General features: G+C 42.2%; 1 protein-coding gene and 1 pseudogene across 1 annotated transcript in view; one reads left to right on the top strand and one right to left on the bottom strand.

Moving 5' to 3' along the window:
* The window catches only part of LOC126419723 (protein qui-1), a 918,484-nt gene that overhangs the window by 612,495 nt on the left and 285,683 nt on the right, over positions 1-20,306 (bottom strand). The window lies entirely within an intron of this gene.
* On the top strand, positions 13,171-13,288 carry LOC126420013 (5S ribosomal RNA; annotated as a pseudogene).

Genomic DNA, 20,306 nt, shown 5'->3' with positions numbered 1-20,306 from the left:
AACTGTACTTAAATGTAAATGCATCAGCGACTACTTAGCGCAGTTCTACAGTTAGGTACAATTCTTGTATTTTCTACTTATTGTAAAATGTTATACAGCGTGTATACTCGTACTTTGTTTTTGATCTGAAGATATACAGAGTGATCGAAATATGTAATCCAATTAAAAATCTGCAACTAGAATGGAGCAGTCAGAGAGATTATCTTAAATATCTAAACAGTTGCTGAATCTCTCAAGACGATTATGTCGACTATACTGGATAACCAGGACTCCAGTAGTGACACCGCTGCCCTGGTCCGCGCTGACATGCAGCGCTGCTGAGCCGCTGCTGGACTGCTATTTATTCTTCATGTTTTACTGTCCCCGTTAATACACACCTATAATACGAATGTCACGCTAGACATTTTGGAGCGCTCTTCCGACTGGACACGGAAAATTCAGATTTTAAAATAATTTTGCTTGTAATGGGAAACATACGGACGCCTTCTGCTGTCATTGGACGTCCAATGAAAGACGGATCCAGCAGTAACTGTTTCGGCTGACTACAGCTACGCAATGCAAAAGGGAAATTGCGAATATCTGCCGCAATACCAGGGAAAATGCGCCTGATGAATCTTAGGAGAGAGACCTGTTGTATCATGCAGTTGCGTAAGTGACGAATACCGCAGATTTGCTATGTAACGACATTATAATACTGTGCAGAAAGAACTTCAAGATTTAGTTGACAATGAAAGTTCCAAAAATTACTACGATGGACAGACAGGATTCATTGTTCTGTACATCAAACAGCACTTGTGCTAAATTTGCAGGTATGGAGCAAGTGGAGAAATTGGTGGCTCAAATAGTAAAATTTCTGAGTTGCTCACATTATTTGACTGTCAGCTGAAATAATTTTCAAAGGAACTGAACGATGAGTATCGAGACTTTATATAGTACTGCAAAATACATTACTAAAGTCAAGAGATATGAGTGGAACCTTTTTTCGATATAAAATAGGCTGTTGTTGAATTTATGACTTAAAAAGAACTGTAGGAACGAAATTAGACTGTTCTCCATTCAATAGGTCCCCTAATTCTCCCTTACTTTCATTGAAGATGGTAATGTCGTCAGTGAATCTTACCATTGACACCTTGCGAACAAAACACGACTTTGTGCAATATCAGATCAACTTTGTGATTTTATTCAAGAGTTCCTGTCAAATAGAATACTGCACGCCATCCTTAGCAGAGAAACATTTTAAGACTTAAAAGTAGCCTCTTATCCTACAGGACTGTTACTGTTCGTAGAGCACCTAGTGTGCCAGAAATATATTGACCAATTTCGAGGGTTTATTGGCGATTTTTTGAGATATATACTAAGGGTAGGGATCCACATCTGGACTACGTTATCTAACAGCGCTACGGAGTGTCCAAATTATAGAGGCCATCCTTTCGATCGGAATGGTGAGCAAGTAGGACAAACCGCGGTCGACTTGGACACATTCATGACTAAACCGTCCTTATACCGGGCGTGACTCTCACCGTTAAGCAGGCGAGACACTGATTAATTTCGTCGTTAGTACACGCTTAGAAACGCGCTGGTACATCACACTGAACGTAACGTGGTTGTAATCGTGGTTTGTGGGTCTGGGATTATTACTGCTCACAATATTCCACCTACACGTACTGCTTTCGTTTCCGAATTTCGGCACTGTATACAGTTGTGGGTGTGGCCATCATTTTATAAGTTTTCATTAGAAGCTACCTCTTTATTTATTTATTTATTTATTTACAGCGTAGTCACAGACAGCTAATGAAATATTTTAAATGACCTTATCGCAGTTTGTGTGATATTGTTTTGATTTATTTAAAATTTGGTGTTTGTTCGAGTGCAACACAATGTAGACAGATTTTTGATACTATAATTTTCTTGGATTTCGTTTTCGATGCGCTTTCTGAGAAGAAGCACTCTCTCTCGCATAAAACCCAAAATATTATTTCTAGCCATAACAGTTATATGGAGAACGTAATTACCATAGTTATTATTATTCATATTTCTTCTTAATTACAGGTCTACGTTACGACTCTTTGTTTGCCAGTTTTCCGCAATTTCTGCTCAAATGGTTCAAATGGCTCTGAGCACTATCGAACTTAACTTATGAGGTCATCAGTCCCCTAGAACTTAGAACTACTTAAACCTAACTAACCTAAGGACATCACACACACCAATGCCCGAGACAGGATTCAATCCTGCGACTGTAGCGGTCGTGCGGTTCCAGACTGAAGCGCCTAGAACCTCTTGGCCACCCCGGGCGGCAATTTCTGCTCAGAGATTCATCTCATCGTTCTGTCATTTGTGTTAAGTTCCCCACTAAACTGTTAAGTTCTTCAATAAACAAGTTCTTATTCTTTCACATACATGACTCCATTTAACTTTCCTTCAATGGTATACGATTTATCTCTCAGTATTTAACATTCCTACCGTGAATATAGCGATCACCTTCAGGCTTAGTCTGAGGACCACGGTTTCGCATTCCCCTGAACTGAGTTTTGAAAAAAAAAAATCAAGGAAGAAAAACGTTAGTTTGGGCAGACAGGGGTTCGAATCCCGTTCTCGCCGACGCTAATCCTGCTCTCCAGCTACTGTGCCGCCTGGCCTCGTTGCCGTTTGATGCCAAGTGGACTGTGATCTCTGTAGGGAGCATGTACCTCAGAGCGCCACGTAATCGACCCGTCCATCCCACCGGACAAGCCAATTACGCTGGCCGCTGCTTTGATGCAGCACCCCTTAAACGTTTACGAAGCCGCGTGTGGTTTCCATCAGAGAACGGACATCCAGCTCAGCTTTAATAACAGCCACACAGGACGCTAGCAGTAACCGCAGTGGATGTGAATACGCCCGTCTTACCCGTACGTCGAGTTGTCCCGCGTCAGTCCTGGCTTGTTGCATTCACCGACCAACTGCGGTGAGGTCTTACTCGTACTCGCACGTCAGTGTAATACATTGTGAGGTGACCTTCATGAAAATATGAATTGTGATCGCGTTTAACACTATAGTATTCTCCACGCTGCACAAATTGACCTGCTCCACGCCAAAGATTCCTACGGCCATCAAGGAATGCAAGCTCTGTACACGATCTCTTAGAAGATCGAACGCAGTCGCCTGAAAATAAAAATTAACAACGTAAATGCTATCACGACTGTGCGTATTGAAATAAGTTGCAGTATTATGAACCTCGCTGGTTTGCCCTAGAACAGTGCTTCAAAGATAAGTTTTACAGTTCGGTAACCCACCGTGTGCGTCGAATGGTTGATAGTAGCGAAATTCGTCTTTGTTCTAGCTTTTAGATAAGGATTTTACACAGAGAAACGCACGCGTATTCCGTCATGCAGCATACTCTACCTCCACACTGTTCTCCTTAAACCACTTTACTGTGTGTGGCGGAGGGTTTGCTGTTCCAGTCCTTGTCTGTCCTCGAAAGGCCATCTTACTTTACCGTCATGGTCTTTTTGCGAGATTTATGGGGAAGGGCTGGTCTTAAAAGTAGCTCACAACATTACACAAAACGTCACTGGAGTTCTATAAGCATCTCAGACATACTTTTGCGTTTACTGAATGAACCTGTGACGATATAAGTTGCTCTTCTTGGACCTTCCTGCTTCCTGTATTACTCCCATGTTGTACGATTCCCAGACCAAGAAGCAATATTCGAGAGTCGTTCAAACGAGTGGTTTGTAAGCTACGTTCCTTTTGGGTGGTCGACACTTCCAGAGGTTTCTTCAAATGCATCCCAGTTCGTGTATTGTCTTTCCTGTCGATTATTTGCTTGTGGTCTTTCTACTTTAAATCACTTCACGCACATATACTCAGATATTTAATGAATGCGAATCCTTCCAGTTATTACTCCGGGATCGTCATTCAAATAACAACAGACCTTTCCGCCTGTTTGTGAGCAATACTTTACATTTGTTTATGTTGATTGCTAACCTATAACCTCTGCACAAAATGTCGATTACTGGAGATCTTCTTCCATTTCGCTACAACTTTATGGCGCTGTGATCTCTTTATAAAAAAGCGGAACCTACTACGAACAACTTCTTGGACTTTCAGTTATCATCCACTATATGCCTACGGAGAAGTTAACGTCTCTATGAATTTAGATTACATCAAAACATACTCAATACGCAGATAGCTTATCTTTATTGCAACAAAAAGTGGCAATGACGGCATCAGTACACTTGATATTGCTAGACCATAGCTTGGCAAAGTTACGCTTCGCATTGCAACCAGAGAGAAGTACTTGTGACTAAATGAAACTCATTCACATGAAGTAATGAGTGCTATCGACAGGGACTTTTAACTTCATTCCATATTTTTAGTTTTTAGAGGTTACTCACAGGCAGACACTAATCGAATTGCGGAACTATCAAGTATCGTCTCAGCTTTGCCATTGGGTACGTGATTTCCTTTCAGACAGGTCGCATTTCGTAGTATTGACAGGAAGTCATGTAGTGAAACGTCAGTTATACATGGCATTCCCCAAGGCATTCATTGCTATTAATATTATATATAAATAATTTACGTGACAATCTCAGCAGCTGTGTTAGATTGTTGGCAGATGATGCCTTCGTTTACTGTGTTTTAAAACCATCAGAATACTTAAACGAATTGTAAAATGATTAACACAAGCTATCGGTATGATGTGAAAAATGGCAGTTGATTTGAACAATAAAAAGTGTTTCTACAAAAGAAATGACGCAATTCCAGAGACATTACTAGTCTCTTATAGGTATGATTTTATGCATACAGACTGAAATGGAAGGTGAAAATATGTACCAAGACGAGGAATCGAACTTGGGTCTCGTGCTTACTAGGCAGGTGCGCTAGCCACTAAGCCACCTCACCTTCGCACAGCAGTTTGCACAACTGGTATACCTGGCACTGATGGCATAAGAAACAAAGGGAATTAAATGATGTAACATCCAATAGGTATGTATCCCCGTTGCGGCAGCGAGGATTTGGATCGAGTTAGGGATACATACCAGGGTAATGTATCCAATAGTGAGAACTGCTGTGACAAGGTGGCTTAGTGGCTAGCGCACGTGTCTAGTAAACGGGAGAACTGGGTTCGATTCCTGGCCTTAGTACTAATTTTCATTCTCCACTTCATTCCATATACATAAAATAAAAAGTGTGCTACAAACAATACCTTAAATTTGGGTTACGCGATAAATCACACAAATTTAAATGTTGTCGATTAAACTAAATACCTCGGGATTACTATTAAGGACAAACTGAATTGAAATCATCGCATATTGTTGCGGAAGAAAACTTAAGACTGCTCTTTAGTGACAGAAAACTTAGAGAATGTAACAAATGTACTAAAGAGACTATGTGTGCTACGCATGTCCATCCTGTATAGACCACTGCTGCGCGGTTTGGGATCGTTTCCACATAGGACTGACAGAGGTCGTCTGACTACTTCAGAGAGGAGTGCCACGTTGTGCATTATGAGGGAATAGGGGAAAGAGTGTCATGTATGTGATTAAGAGGGTGGCAGTCATTTAATCAAAGGAGAGTTTCTTTGCGGTGAGATCTGTTCACAAGGTTAGACACAGTAACTTTCTCCTCCGAACGCCAAATTATTTTGCTGACTCCCGCCTATATAGTGAGAAATAACCATCGTAATAAAATACGACAGACCAAAGCTAGCACTGAAAGATTTACGTGTTCATTCTCCCTCGTGCTATCTGACTGAAGCAGCGTGACACTGGTTATATGTACCCTCTGAGAACTGGATGCAGATGACTGAGCGGCATGATGGTGACTACAGGTCTGGTTGATTACGAGCGGTATCGCGCTTGCAACCAGCAATGAACGCACTGATCACTGTCCCATCATTCGTTTAGCTGTTGATATATAGCATAGCAGTAATCTTTCTTCCGATGGCTTTCATTTGCAACAAACGTTAATAATTCCCTGACTTCGCCTGCGACAGACTCGATAGTAGCACGGTGAATGACGACTGGGGCCATTAGCAGCATGTACAGCTCTATTCGTTCATCGACAACTTCTTGTTTTGTGTGTGGGAGGCCGGAGCGATGGGTTGTGGGATGCGGAAGGGGGAGGAAGAGAGAGAGAGATAGAGAGAGAGAGAGAGAGAGAGAGAGAGAGAGAGAGAAAAGTCACCCGGTTAAGCGCGATCCAATTCTAGAACTCACTCCTGCGAGCAGGGAACAAGCAAACAAGCGCGATTTTGATTTTATGTGCGCCGCCTTTGTTTCTTCGCATTGTTATTTGCTTCCGCACAGCGCTGCGGAGAACCACGAGTCGAAATTGCGAAGGCGTACTTCTGAAACTCGATTGTTCAAAGCCGTGGACGGAAATGGGGAGTGCGTACAAGCCTCGCTTCGTCCTACACAGGTACGGGATTTCTGCTGCAGCTAGAGAGACAGAGAGATGGTGAGGGGCAGGGAGAGGTAGGGGTAGATGGAAAAAGAGAGAGAGAGAGAGAGAGAGAGAGAGAGAGAGAGAGAGAGGGAGGGAGAGAGGGAGGGATATAAAAGGGGGAGGGGGAGAAAGGGACAGATGTTGAGAACTGGGAGCGAGCGGAAGTAAGCTGCGTTAATTAGTATTTGACTGCGGTGTTTCTCCTGCCGTGAGCATGTCTGTTTATCTCCCTAGCGACGTTTCACTCCCTCCCTCCCTCACACACACAAACACACACACAGAGAGAGAGAGAGAGAGAGAGAAAATACACAGAAAGAAGGAGAAATTTTGTTCGTGTCGATTGGCAGGTCTAAGTCAGTATCATTAGAGCCGGACGCTAATGAGTGAGGGGGGCAATTCAAGGGTGGCTGTCCCCAAGAAGCGAATGATTATTGAAATATGATTGTTGCGTAGTTGGCCCTGTGCAAACTCAATACAAACGCAAGCGACTGATTCAGCCACAGGCTGCTTCTATGTACTTGAAAGTTATATGCAGAAGGCAGTACGGTGTAGAAAAGTTCTCCTGCAGCGAACACCCAGAAACACGTGACTAAAAGACCTTATACAAAGTGTGACGGGTATAAGGGCACATGCTTCTATTGGTAACCGAGGCTGGTGTAATGAACATTGTGTCTGTATTCACTTAAATTGCAGACTAACAATTATAGCTATTAGTATCAGTGCGTTTTTACGTTGTTAATGCATCCAAGCATATGTAGATATCAAAAAAAGTTTTCCATCACTTCGGTTCTGAGAGTTCCGGAAGCTATACAGAAAATTGGAATAGAGTTCAACATAAACATCATTTCTGATCTTCTTATTGCTCATGAAAAACACACATTGCATGTTGTACCACCATACAGCGAGACCTTCAGAGGTGGTGGATCAGTTTGCTGTACACATCAGTACCTCTAATACCCAGTAGCACGTCCGCTTGCATTGTTACATGCCTGTATTCGTCGTGGCAAAGTATTCACAAGTTCATCAAGGCACTGTTGGTGCAGATCGTCCCACTCCTCAACGGCGATTCGGCGTAGATGCCTCAGAACGGTTGATGGGTCACGTCGTCCATAAACAGCCCTTTTCTATTTATCCCAGGAATGTTCGAGCGGTTCATGTCTGGAGATCATGCTGGCCACTCTAATCGAGCGATATCATTATCCTGAAGCAAGTCATTCAAAAGATGTGCACGATGGGGGCGCGAATTGTCGCCCATGAAGACGAATGTCTCTCTAATATTATGCCGATATGGTTGCACTATCGGTCGGAGTATGGCATTCACGTATCGTACAGCCGTTACGGCGCGCCTTCCATGACCACCAGCGGCGTACGTCGGCCTCACAGAATGCCACCCCAAAACATCAGGGAATCTCCACCTTGCTGCACTCGCTGGACAGCTTGTCTAAGGCGTTGCCTTCAAACACGTATCCGACGATTGTCTGGTTGAAAGCATATGCGACACTCATCGGTGAAAACGTGATGTCAATCCTGAGCGGTCCATTGGGTATGTTGTTGGGCTCATCCGTATCGCGCTTCATGGTGTCGTGGTTGCAAAGATGGACCACACCATGGACGTCGGGAGTGAAATTGCGCATCATGAAGCCTATTGCACACAGTGTGAATTGTAACACGACGTCCTGTGGCTGCATGAGAAGCATTATTCAACATGGTGGCGTTGCTGTCAGGGTTCCTCTAAGCCATAATCCGTAGGTAGCGGTCATGCACTGCAGTAGAAGCCTTTGGGCAGCCTGAGCGAGGCATGTCATCAACAGTGTCTCTGTATCTCCTCTGTATCCGAACAACATCGCTTTGGTTCACTTCGAGACAACTGGACACTTCCTTTGTTGAGAGTCCTTCGTGGTACAAAGTAACAATGCGGACATGATCGAACCGCGGAATTGACCGTCCAGGCACGGTTGAACTACAGACGATACGAGCCGTGTACCTCCTTCCTGATGGAGTGACTGGAAGTGATCTGCTGTCGGACCCCCTCCGTTTAATAGGTGCTGCTCATGCATGGTTATTTACATATTTGGGAAGGTTTAGTGACGCCTCTGAACAGTCAAAGGGACTGTGTCTGTAATACAACATCCACAGTCCACGTCTCTCTTCAGGAGTTCTGGGAACCAGGCTGATGCAAAACATTTTTGATGTGTGTATGACAAGAGTAAGCCATTAATGCTATTTTTCCCCTAAGCAACCGGCCAGGTGTTGAAGTTTGGACACGTGGACACAAAGCGGTTAGTCTATACTGGTAGCCATAGTATACTCAGTGACGGAGTTATGATTGTCCAGAAAACATCATGTAGTTAACTGAGTGACTTGTTTCCAGGAACACTGTTTAATGCAGAGAGAAAACAGCCAACACCGTGCTGTGTGTATATTGTAAAGGTACCACGCATCTGCATCTATACACATTACATGCTGTGTGTCATGGTGGTGGTGGTGGTGATGGTGGTAAGTTCCTATCGGACCAAACTACTGAGGTCATCGGTCCCTAGGCTTACACAGTATTTAATCTAACTTAAACTAACTTACGCTAAGGACAACACAAACACACCCATGCCCGAGGGAGTACTCTAACCTCCGACGGCGTGAGCCGCGCGAACCGTTGCAACGCACCTAATACCGCACGGCTATCCAGCGCGGCGCTGTGTGTCATGAGAACCGTTAATGGACTGTAAAGGAAATTATTAAATCCACCGTTCTGCAGCCACTCCACATACTACACACTGCTGCCCATTAAAAATGCAGCAGTGGGGAGGATGGCAAATAAAGGTATTTTACTTATGGTAAGTACGCCCTGACTACAGGATGCTTAAATTTGTTGGTGATTTCTTACTGCTCCAGCCCTGCGCCAGCGTTTATCGATCGTGGTGGCCAGTGGATAGTGGACACTGGCGTGCACGTCTCTCATCGATACATTAGCGAGCGTTTTCAGTGGATGAGAGATCCACAGACTTTCTGGCCAGGGCAACAGTCGAAAAAATCTGTACTGAGGTAGGCAGGGACAGAATGGGCAATATGCGGTCTTGCGTTATCTTCTCGAAAAATAATATTGTGGAAGCTTAAAGACAGGACACAGCAGTCGGTACTTAACACGTGAAAAATGTAACAACTCCTGTACAAATTTCCAGCTATGCGAACCAGAGATTATCGTGGTGTGTAGCCATGGGTAACCCCCACCATCATACCACGTGTTGGACCAGTCCAAGGTGACTGATACTGAAGTGAACAAAAATGCCACGAGTTTGTGTTAACAGTGCAGACACATTTTGCTGTGTGTTTGGAGAAGTGACATTTGATTCATAAAATACAGCAAATAATTCCGTTGATTGAAAGAGCTTACAGTTGTTATTTTGGGTTCAAAATAGGTGATCAGGATAAACCCTGGGCTCCATATGTGATATACAACGCTTATGCCAGCAACCTCAGGAATTGGATGCATGGTTAAGGATGCTCAATGCCGTTTGCAGTGCCCATGATCTGGCGTGAGCCAACAAACCATGTCAGTGACCGCTGCTTCTGTATGGTTCCTCCTATCAAGAAGGGAATATCTAAGAAGAAGAAGTGGACAGTGGTCTGTCCTATCATTCCACCTGCCACACGTCCAGTTCTACATGGGGAAGGATTGTCAATACCTGAACCACCGACATAGTACGAGATTACTTCTGATGGCGACTTTGAATGTCCTGAACTAGGTACATCACAAGATCCAGGGTTTCTTCCAAATTTATCATCAACTGATGATCTACAAAAACTGTCTGAAAAAGAGTTAAATGATCTCATTAGAGATCTGGAGCTCTCTAAAGCTGATGCTGAGATTTTAGCATCGAGTTTGCAGCAGTGGAATTTTCTGGAAAGCAATGTAAATATTTCATTCCACTGCAGAAGAAAGCAACAATTTGCTCCATTGTATAACATGCAACACAGTCTTGTGGCATATGTGGACATAAATGGTCGAATGAAGCCTTTTATAATTAATTACAACCCTGATGGGTTGAGACTCTTTATTGATTCGTCAAAGTTGAGCTTAAAAGCAGTGCTTTTACATGTTGGTAATGAACTTCCTACTATTCCAGTTGGGAATAGTGTGCATGTGAAAGAGTCATACCAAAACATAAAAATTTTACTAGAAGCCATCAAGTATAATGACTCTCAATGGCAGATTTGTAGTGACTTGAAAATGGCTGCACTGGTATTAGGTATGCAGTTGGAGTACACTACATATTGTTGATTTCTCTGTGAATGGGATAGCCGAGCTTGTGCATCTCATTACAGTAAACATGAATGGCCCTCCAGAAAGTTTCTTCAACCACGTATAAAAAACATTAAGAGTGAACCTCTGGTAGACCCTAATAAGTTTCTGCTCCCTCCCTTGCACATCAAGTTGAGTCTCATGAAAGACTTTGTTAAGGGAATGAACAAACATGGCAACACATTTAAGTACTTAAGGTAAAAATTCTTGTACTTAAGCGATGCCAAAGTAAAGGAGGGCGTATCTGTAGGCCCACATATTCGAGAGCTTTTTGAAGAGCTTTGACGGAATCATACAAGATGATGAGAAGAATGCATGGGAATGTTTTAAGACAGTCTGTTTACAGTTCTTAGGGAACAAACGAGCAAAACATTACAAGGAGATTTTAGATAACATGTTGTCATCTTATCAGTAATTTGATTGCAACATGTCATTGAAAATGCATTTCTTACACAGTCATCTTGACTTCTTCCTCAAAGATTGTGGTGCAGTAACTGATGAACATGGAGAGCGATTTCATCAAGATATTGCCACATTTGAGAAGAGGTATGCCGGAAAGTGGAGCCCTAATATTTTAGACCAAGCCATAAAAAAACTCTATCATCTTGTGAGGAAGATGTATGAGACAGGTCAAATAACTTCAGACTTCAAGAAGAATATAATATCTCCAATCAGAAACAAAGCAAGTGTTGACAGGTGTGAAAATTACCGAACTATCAGTTTAATAAGTCAAGGCTGCTAAATACTAACACGAATTCTTTATAGATGAATGGAAAAAAACTGGTAGAAGTTTGGATTCCGTAGAAATGTTAGAACGCGTGAGGAAATACTGACCCTGTGACTTATCTTAGAAGATAGATTAAGGAAAGCCAAACCTTTTAATAGAGTTTGTAGACTTAGAGAAAGCTTTTGATGATGTTGGCTGTAATACTCTCTTTCTAATACTGAAGGTGGCAGAGGTAAAACATAGGGAGCAATACGCTATTTATAATTTGTACAGAAACCAGGAGCACGAAATGGAAGCAGTGATTGTGAAGGGAGTGAGACAGTGTGGTAGTCTATCCACGACGTTATTCAGTCGGTATATTGAGCAACCAGTGAAGGAAACAAAAGAAAATTTAGAGTAGGTATTAAAATCTATGTAGAAGGAATAAAAACTTTGAGGTTTTCCGATGACATTGTAATTCTCTCAGAGAAGCAAAGGACCTGAAAAAGCAGTCGAACGGAATGGGCAGTGGCTTGAAAGGAGGATATAAGATGAATATTAACAAAACTAAGAGGAGGATAATGGAATGTAGTGTAATTAAATTAGGTGAAGCTCAGGGAATTAGATAAGGAAATGAGACATTTAATGTAGTAGATGAATTTTGCTATTTGGGGAGCAAAATAACTGGTCATGGTCGAAGTAGTGAAGAAGAGAAATTTTTTAACATCCATTGTAGATTTGTGTCAGGAAGTCTTTTCTGAAAGTATTTGTATGGAGTGTAGCCATGTGTGGAAGTGAAACATGGACGATAAATAATTTAGACAAGAAGAGAATAGAAGCTTTTGAAATGTCGTGCAACAGAATAATGCTGAAGATTAGATGGGTCAATCACGTAACTAATGAGGAGGTTCTAAACAGAATTGGGGAGAAGAGGAATTTGTGGCACAACCTGACTATAAGAAGGGATCGGTTGGTGGGACACTTTCTGAGGCATCAAGGGATCAAAGATTTAGTACTTGATGGAAGCGTAGGGAGTAAAAACCGTAGAGGGAGGCTAAGAGACGAATACACTAAGCAGATTCAGAATGATGTAGGTTGCAGTAGTTACTCGAAGAAGCTTGCACAGGACAGAGTAGCATGGAGAACTACATAAAACTAGTCTCTGGATTGAAGACCACGACAACATCGGAATTTTCTTTTATTTAAGTAGTACTCTGGAAAGGATGCGTATTTTACGGTGTAGACAATGATCGGTAGGTGTTGTTGACCGATATACAACAACAAGAATGGAATGTTTTACGTGGCAGTGGTACTTTTTAATGGCAGTTGTTAAGTGTTGAATGTGATGTAACGTGTTTTGTTGGTTGTAGAAAACGGTGCACAAATAAAACGAAATACAGCAAATGAATGTACTGTATCTGAAGAGCAATGATGTTACTTGTAAACATCGAGTCGTGGAGGAATGTTATCCTTCACTACAGCCTGTGTGAAACGATACTTCGGTATGCTGCTGTTTTAAACGGTCTCGAATGTTGTTCGTTTCAGTTATATATTTTTATGGCCAAGCGGCAGTTGTTTGTGTTTGGACATTTGGCTGGTTTCCTGTATCTGACGACTGACAAATCTTGTTTTTCATTATGTTACTTCTCATTTCGATGCCAAGGGACGATCTGCACGTTGATAGTCTCGTCGTTTTGTTGGTTTATATTAGAATATTTTAGCAGTAGTGTATTTAGGTGCCAACGGCCTTGCCGCAGTGGTAACACCGGTTCCCGTCGGATCACCAAAGTTAAGCGTTGTCGGGCTAGGCTAGCACTAGCATGGGTGACCATCCGGTCAGCCCAGCGCTGTTGGCAAGCTGGGTGCACTCAGCCCTTGTGAGGCAAATTCAGGAACCACCTGACTGAGAAGGAGCGGCTCTGGTCTCGTAAACTGACATACGACAGGAAGAGCAGTATGCCCCTCCATATCCGCATCCGATGACGCCTCTGTGCTCAGGACGACACGGCGGCCGGTCGATGCCGTTGGGCCTTCGATGACCTGTTCGGACGGAGTTTAGTTTTAGTCTATTTAGGTGTTGCAATCCCTTATCTCGGTACTCTATCACAGTTTCGAGCAGATTAAAATGTAGTACCAAATGATTTCCTTTTGTCAACGCGGCCCGTTGGCATTTTACCTGTGTGTTCTACCATAACTACGGTTTTGTAGTTTCGATACAGTGCACAGGCAACGTAGTAATTGGAGGGACTACAGGTAACATTGCCAGTATTAGCAGGGAAAGAAACATAAATGAAAGTGTGAGAGAGAAACTGGGATTCGACGACTTCTCTTTCTTTTTGGTTGTTTGTTTTACAAATAATTAGAACGTCACATCGTTTAGTGTTAGTCCAGTGTGTATTTTATATACTTACAAATATATACATTATGTAAGTAATAAAAGTTAGCTGATCACGTAACTTCTGCGCTTTTATGTAACCAAAGCAGTAACTTTTGATTCAAATACGGTTTACATACACCAACATAACAAATCTATGCAATTATTGTTCTTATTTTTGTACTCAACTGACCGATCTTCAACATGATCAAAGGCAAGAGTTTCCTTTTATTATTTGTAAATTCGAAAGTAATAGAAACGTGTTTTATATAATCTCGACGAAGTATTTAAGTGATATTTGATGTCTTTTCTTGGGCTGTGTGATAAATATCAATTCTTTTCTATTTTTCTATGCTATCCCTCTGGTCAACATTACAGATTAATAATTTTCGAATAAAACATGAATCAAGCTTGACAATTTCGATTTTGTTATGATAGTGTTTATTTTTAGGTGACAGACGGGAGGATAACTACGTACCCGTAACAAAAATGTACCGCCCGTACATATATCCTCACTCCCTTTCTAGGAGGTTCGCCTCCTCCGGTTTCTAGGGGAATGTAGGAAGGCTCTTATCGCATACGAAACAAAGGGATTGAAATGATGCAACATCCAATAGGTATGCAACCCACCTAACGTTCAGGTAACGCGGTTACCGTCTTATCTGACCAAGGTTACTTGCGATAGTCTACAGGAGTTTTACAAATTTATACCTGCGTAATTGTGTCAGTTTCATATTGATCGCTACGCTGTAACTAGTGCTGCAAGATAGCCGTGGCCTGCCTCCATAACGTCATGTGTCGGAGGCTGTAGGGATGTGATCTTCCAATAATGCTGTGAGAGCAGAGTCAAGAAAGCTGTCCCAATGAAACATACTTCACTATTGGTCGCTTCTCATACAGTAGGTTGACATCTGCGCCCATATGCTGACCGTGGCTGGTGGCAGCCAGTGAGCCCGCTGGGGTACCAGAATGCTGGTACAGCATAACTACTGCTGCCAGTGATGGGACCCTTCTGACACAAGACAAGTAGTCAGTTCCACAGAACAGCGACCTTGGGGCTGGACAGGCGTTACCTGACTGCAGCGCAATGTGACTGGCTCCGGCGAGCAGACGCCCCGACACGAACCCGGGACTCTCCAAGGCTGACTAGTGTGTCAGGTGATGGCTTACGACGGGTAGCGTCGCCTCACAGATGCAGTTGGACGTCCGGAACCGTCAGTGCTTGCTGATGGCTGGTACGCCAGCAGCTTCATCTGGCAGCTGGCGTTCCTCGATGTAGGCCAGCTACCTGTCTGCACGCCTACTTGGTGACTAGCGCTGAGACTGCAACGGACGAGTGCACAGCGTCGGTGGATGTCCTGCTGCCAGCGCAGCTACAAGTTTGCGACTGGAGTGTGTTGACTGGAGCTTGCTCCCCATCACACAGCTGGATGTGAAACGTTGCTTTATGCAGCAGTTTTGTCCACCGCTACGGTAGACTGCTGCATTGCACAACAGTAAACCAGCATTACTTCGTTACACAACTGCAAAATTATAGAGGTGGCTAGCCCGCACATCCCACGCCTGAATGCTGTGCCCTATACGAGACCGATGCTGCAACACCTAATACAGTTCATAGAAACCTAATTTCTGCTGCTTCTTCCCTTCTTTTATCACTTCATCTCAGTGTCCGTTTTTCATTGGCATATAGTATTGGAAGTTTTGGATATTCCATTAATTTTCGTCTCTTGGCCCCGTCATTATCCTTCCCGTAATACAAAAACTAACTAGGAATGATATAATATTCCTTTGTTTGTGTCCTCAACGTTTGTCCATTAACTTCCCAGTGATAATTATTACGTCATCCTTCAGGTTCTATCCAGGCCTACATTGTGTTTTCTATACTACGTTTTTTGCAACTTCCATTTCATAATGGGTTTATATACTTCACACATGTTATAACTCTCTTCCCGTCTTGGCATCTGACAATGATTTTAGCCTCTCTCAATTCATTATTAATATTTTCACAGCTCTAGATGTTACTTAATCGTCTATGCCACTATATAAAGACAAGTTGTCATTTAATGTTTTACCAAAGATCTCGACCAGGTTCTTCACTAATTTACTTGAAATTTTTAGACAGTACTCTGATATATGTCTGGATGGACATAGGCTACGCATTTAATCTATATGGCATATTAATATTTGTGTACTGTATGCAAAGGAAAAATTTCCAGAGGAAGTCTTGGAAAGTTCTTGACCAGATTAAAACTGTGTGCCGGGCCGAGAGTCGAACTCGAGACCTCTGCCTTTCGCGGGCAAGTGCTATACCAACTGAGCTACCCAAGCACGACTCACGCTCCCTCCTTACAGCTTTAATTCCGCGAGTACCTCGTCTCCTACCTTCCAAACATCGCAGCTCTCCTGCATACCTTGCAGAACTAGCACTCCTCGATGAAAGGATAAACTTACAAACAGACATACGTTACTTTATTTTAATATACACAAAAGAAAAATACTGTTAGCAAGATTCTCCGAAAGTTTTTAACCGATTTACTTCTAATTTTTTCACACTCTAAGAAACGTTCAGATGGACAAATACTACATATCTTTTAAACATGTACATAAACATAATCTGTAACTTAAAGAGGACTGTTGTTAGCAAAAATCTCTAAACATTCTGGATGATTTTTTCCTGTTTTTACACTATGCTGCAAGAAAATTTGGATGAACATATAAAACATTCTTTTTAAATATATATAGCATACGAAGATATATGTAATATATGAAAGGGAAATGATCTAGCGAAATGTCTAAAAGTTTTTGATCAATGCATTTAAAATTTTTACAGAATCCTCTATCCAGAATTCGGACATGCATAGGCTGTATTTACAGAAAGAGGAAATTTAATTTAGCAAAAATCTTGAAAGTTCTTGACCAACTTACATAATAGGTTTTTTTTCAGGCAATTTTCAGCAGTCGACACAAGATTCAAGTACGAAAAACACTTAAAACATTTCACTTGTCATGAATTTTGGAAAACAAAGCATTGAATTGTTTAATCCACATGAAAATCTCAATATAAATACTTATTCACAGCATTTATAAATGCAGCAATCGTGCTATTCGTATTCAAATGAATGTATTCTTATGATTATGAATGGAAGGATATGTGTTTGTCTTAAGATTTTCGAATCTCCAAGCTACTACTGTATTTTTGTATTCTGTACACCATCTGGTATTTTAAGACGTTTCGTCTTCTTAAATCTTTCTAATCTTGTTCTATATTACCGGATAGATACCTTATAATCCTCCGCAATAATCTTTTAAAACTGTATCTCGTATTATACTGTTCTAACAGTCGTATCTAAATTTACCGTTTCCATTCATTTGATGCATTCTTTTGTTTCAGATAAAACTTGTTTAGTTAATTTTTTGTATGACCAAATAGTGGTTTGTGTCTGGTTCCATCCCCTAAAACTTGCATGAGGACCCAGTTTTTGATCTGAAACGCGGCAGTCAGTAACTGCCTGTATATCGTCGTTGTAACTAACGAGGTAAATGGCTAACTCCCATTCCGAAGAGAATCCTTGACCGCACACATTTCGCAGACAAGTTGATATTCCACATACATGTGACGTCATTGATTCCATCGATTAGGAAAGAACCTTTCATTGATAGGCTAGTCTTAGCAATTTTAAAAACGTTTCTGAATGGATGCATAACAAACTAAACGTATTTTGCACGAGAATAAAGGAATTTTTTTATACACTACCCGAGAAAAAGGTGAAGAACTCAAAATAAACGGACGGATGTTACTGTGACTTCATGTACGGAGACACCTCTGGTGGGTATGTAAATGATGATAGTTGCAGTTACCTAGGTCAGGTATAACGGCCACAAGACTGCATCAATGTTGCTTGTGTTTAGTGGTGTTACTAGGGTACAGAAAGGGCGTGTACGAAGTCAGATGGTGAGCACACGGATACACTACGTAATCATCAGACACGGCGTTATCAGCATCTGACAGGGTTTTCGTTTGGCTGGCACCTCAAATTGTGCAGTGTTTAGAGTTTTGGGGTATTGGAGAAGAGGCCAATGCTGCACAGTATAGGGAAATGAGAGTAGGCTATCAGTGGGCATACATTCAGCTTCTGATCTCAGCGTCACTGACTGAGACTTACAGTGTCAGGTTACACTCTTGTGCAACTTATCATCATGATCACCCCCCCCCCCCTTTTCCTCTCTCCCCAGAGAAGCATAAGTTATCGATCAAGGACATCCAGGGGAATCTTCCCACCTCTTCTCCATATCCTCTCTCCCTCCCCTCGTCCACGTTGGACCTGTGAGTGGGTGGGCTCGCTGTGAAGCTCTGCAGCATAAGGAGAGAATCAGGCTGTGTCTGTTTGTTCATAACAAATTACTTTAATTGTGTTAAGTGACATCACGTGGAGTCTGTTTGTTAATAACAATTTAATATTACGTGATTTTCGTCATTCAAGGCACCAACAGAGGCCACACCTATGCACATATGTAAATACACTCATTTTTCCACAACTGTATATATTTGTCTACATTTTTCACAAATTTACTGATTTCTCAGCATTTTCCACAAATTTGCATATTTTCCCACATTTTCACAGTTATTCGTATTTTTCCAAAAATTTATCAAATTACGTGAGTTCTGTCCCACCGTTCTCGACGCCACGTCTACATCATGTCACAACGGTACATAACGATGTGGCGATGTCGTGTCAAAGTCGTGTCACACAGCACCGGCACCATTTGGTTTCAGTAAATCACAATGTAGCAAGATTCCCCCAAAGTATCCGAATTAGTTATCGTTACTAAGCCACTCATTCAGCACTAGTGTGTGTGTGTGTGTGTGTGTGTGTGTGTGTGTGTGTGTGTGTGTGTGTGTGTGTTGATAGAAATAATGGCATCACGACAATTTAATGTCGTCATAGCAAATTGTATGAGCACTACAGTTTTACTGATCTCCAACCATAGGTCGTGTATATGTAATAAATATTACACCATGATACACAAACCCCTACTAAGCCATAATCACATTGTAAGGTGGCTATAGTTTCGCACCTTACAAGCACTCATCCACATACTTTCCCGTGATCTACAAACACAATTAGGTATCATGTGGCAGGTTCCGTATATGTGAATATATAAAGGAGACTGGCGTTGTCATGTACGTCTTGTAAATAATTGTTAACGCTTATTGCATGAAAGGTGACGGAGTGTCTTTATTATAAAAACGGCGTAATGAATGATTGCCTATACTAGTAGAGGTTGGAACGCCAGTGGAAATGAAACGTATGTAAAGGTTTTTTATGTTATTGTAAATGTATCGTCCACTGCACTATAGAACTATCTGTGATCGTGTCTCCAAGTTACTGCTATATTTGTGAACAGTGGCCACGAGAGCCACAGAAATGGATACACTGCAACACATCACAACGAGACTGCGACACCAGAAGAACAAAGACGACCACAGCATTCAAGGAAAGACTATGTAATACCAGTATGACCTTGTGGAAAGTTGTTTTTTGTAATGCCACTTGGCCTGAAGATGAGGTTTAACCCTCGAAACATGTCGCTAAATAAATAAGTAATACAAGAGTTGGCAAAGTTTGTGACTGGTAGCGGTAATTTAAAAAAAACCTTTACATATGTCTTGAGACAGTCATGGTCGGAAAATCGTCAAAATGGAAATGAAACGGATGGCGGAACTAAAGCCCTGGGTGGAAGGCCCACACGTGTGTTGGTCCTGCTTAAACACAGGAAATAGCAAGACAGACGTCGTAGCACCTAAGTGCTGGAGCACAATAGAGTCGCGACCGGCCGGTTTGTAGCCAAACCGGAAGGATTATACTTCGGAAATGCTGAAAATCTTGGATGTAGGTGAGAGGAACGAAGAAGCAACTCCTCGGAAAACACGCAGGCTGGGTTATTTCCAAGGATTTTTACTCAGAAGAGTACCATTGTAGGAGTATAGGTTTTTCCTCGCAAACTTTCCGCGCTGGAAGACAAAAGACGAAACGGCGTTCGGAAGAATCTGTAGAGGGAGAGAATATTCCGTGGTTTCGGGAATATGATTCGTTTACGGAATTACGATGGTGGGGAGCCAAGCCTTGCTGGGAAGCCAGCACTGGAGAGACGCGGTCTTCCGTTTTGACCTCCCGTGTGTGACGGTCGCTCAGTATGAGCTTCTTATTGGTACGGACGGACTTGCTGTCTTTGCTCTCACGAGATTTTATAAATGGTTCAAATGGTTCAAAGCATTATGGGACTTAACATCTGAGGTCATCAGTCCCCTAGGTCTTAGAACTACTGAAATCTAACTAACCTAAGGACATCACACACATACATGCACGAAGCAGGATTCGAACCTGCGACCGTAGCAGTCGCGCGGTTCCAGAGATTTTATAGTTAGAACGGTTAGGCACTGTACTGTTGTGAACTTATACGATTCTGGACTTCACCTCCGGGTTAGAAGTCGTCGTTGA

Source organism: Schistocerca serialis, chromosome 9 (genome assembly GCF_023864345.2).
Source record: "Schistocerca serialis cubense isolate TAMUIC-IGC-003099 chromosome 9, iqSchSeri2.2, whole genome shotgun sequence".
NCBI classification, from domain to species: Eukaryota; Metazoa; Arthropoda; class Insecta; order Orthoptera; family Acrididae; genus Schistocerca; species Schistocerca serialis.
The sequence above is the reverse complement of the archived record's forward strand: the minus strand, read 5'-3'. Positions and strand labels throughout refer to the sequence as shown.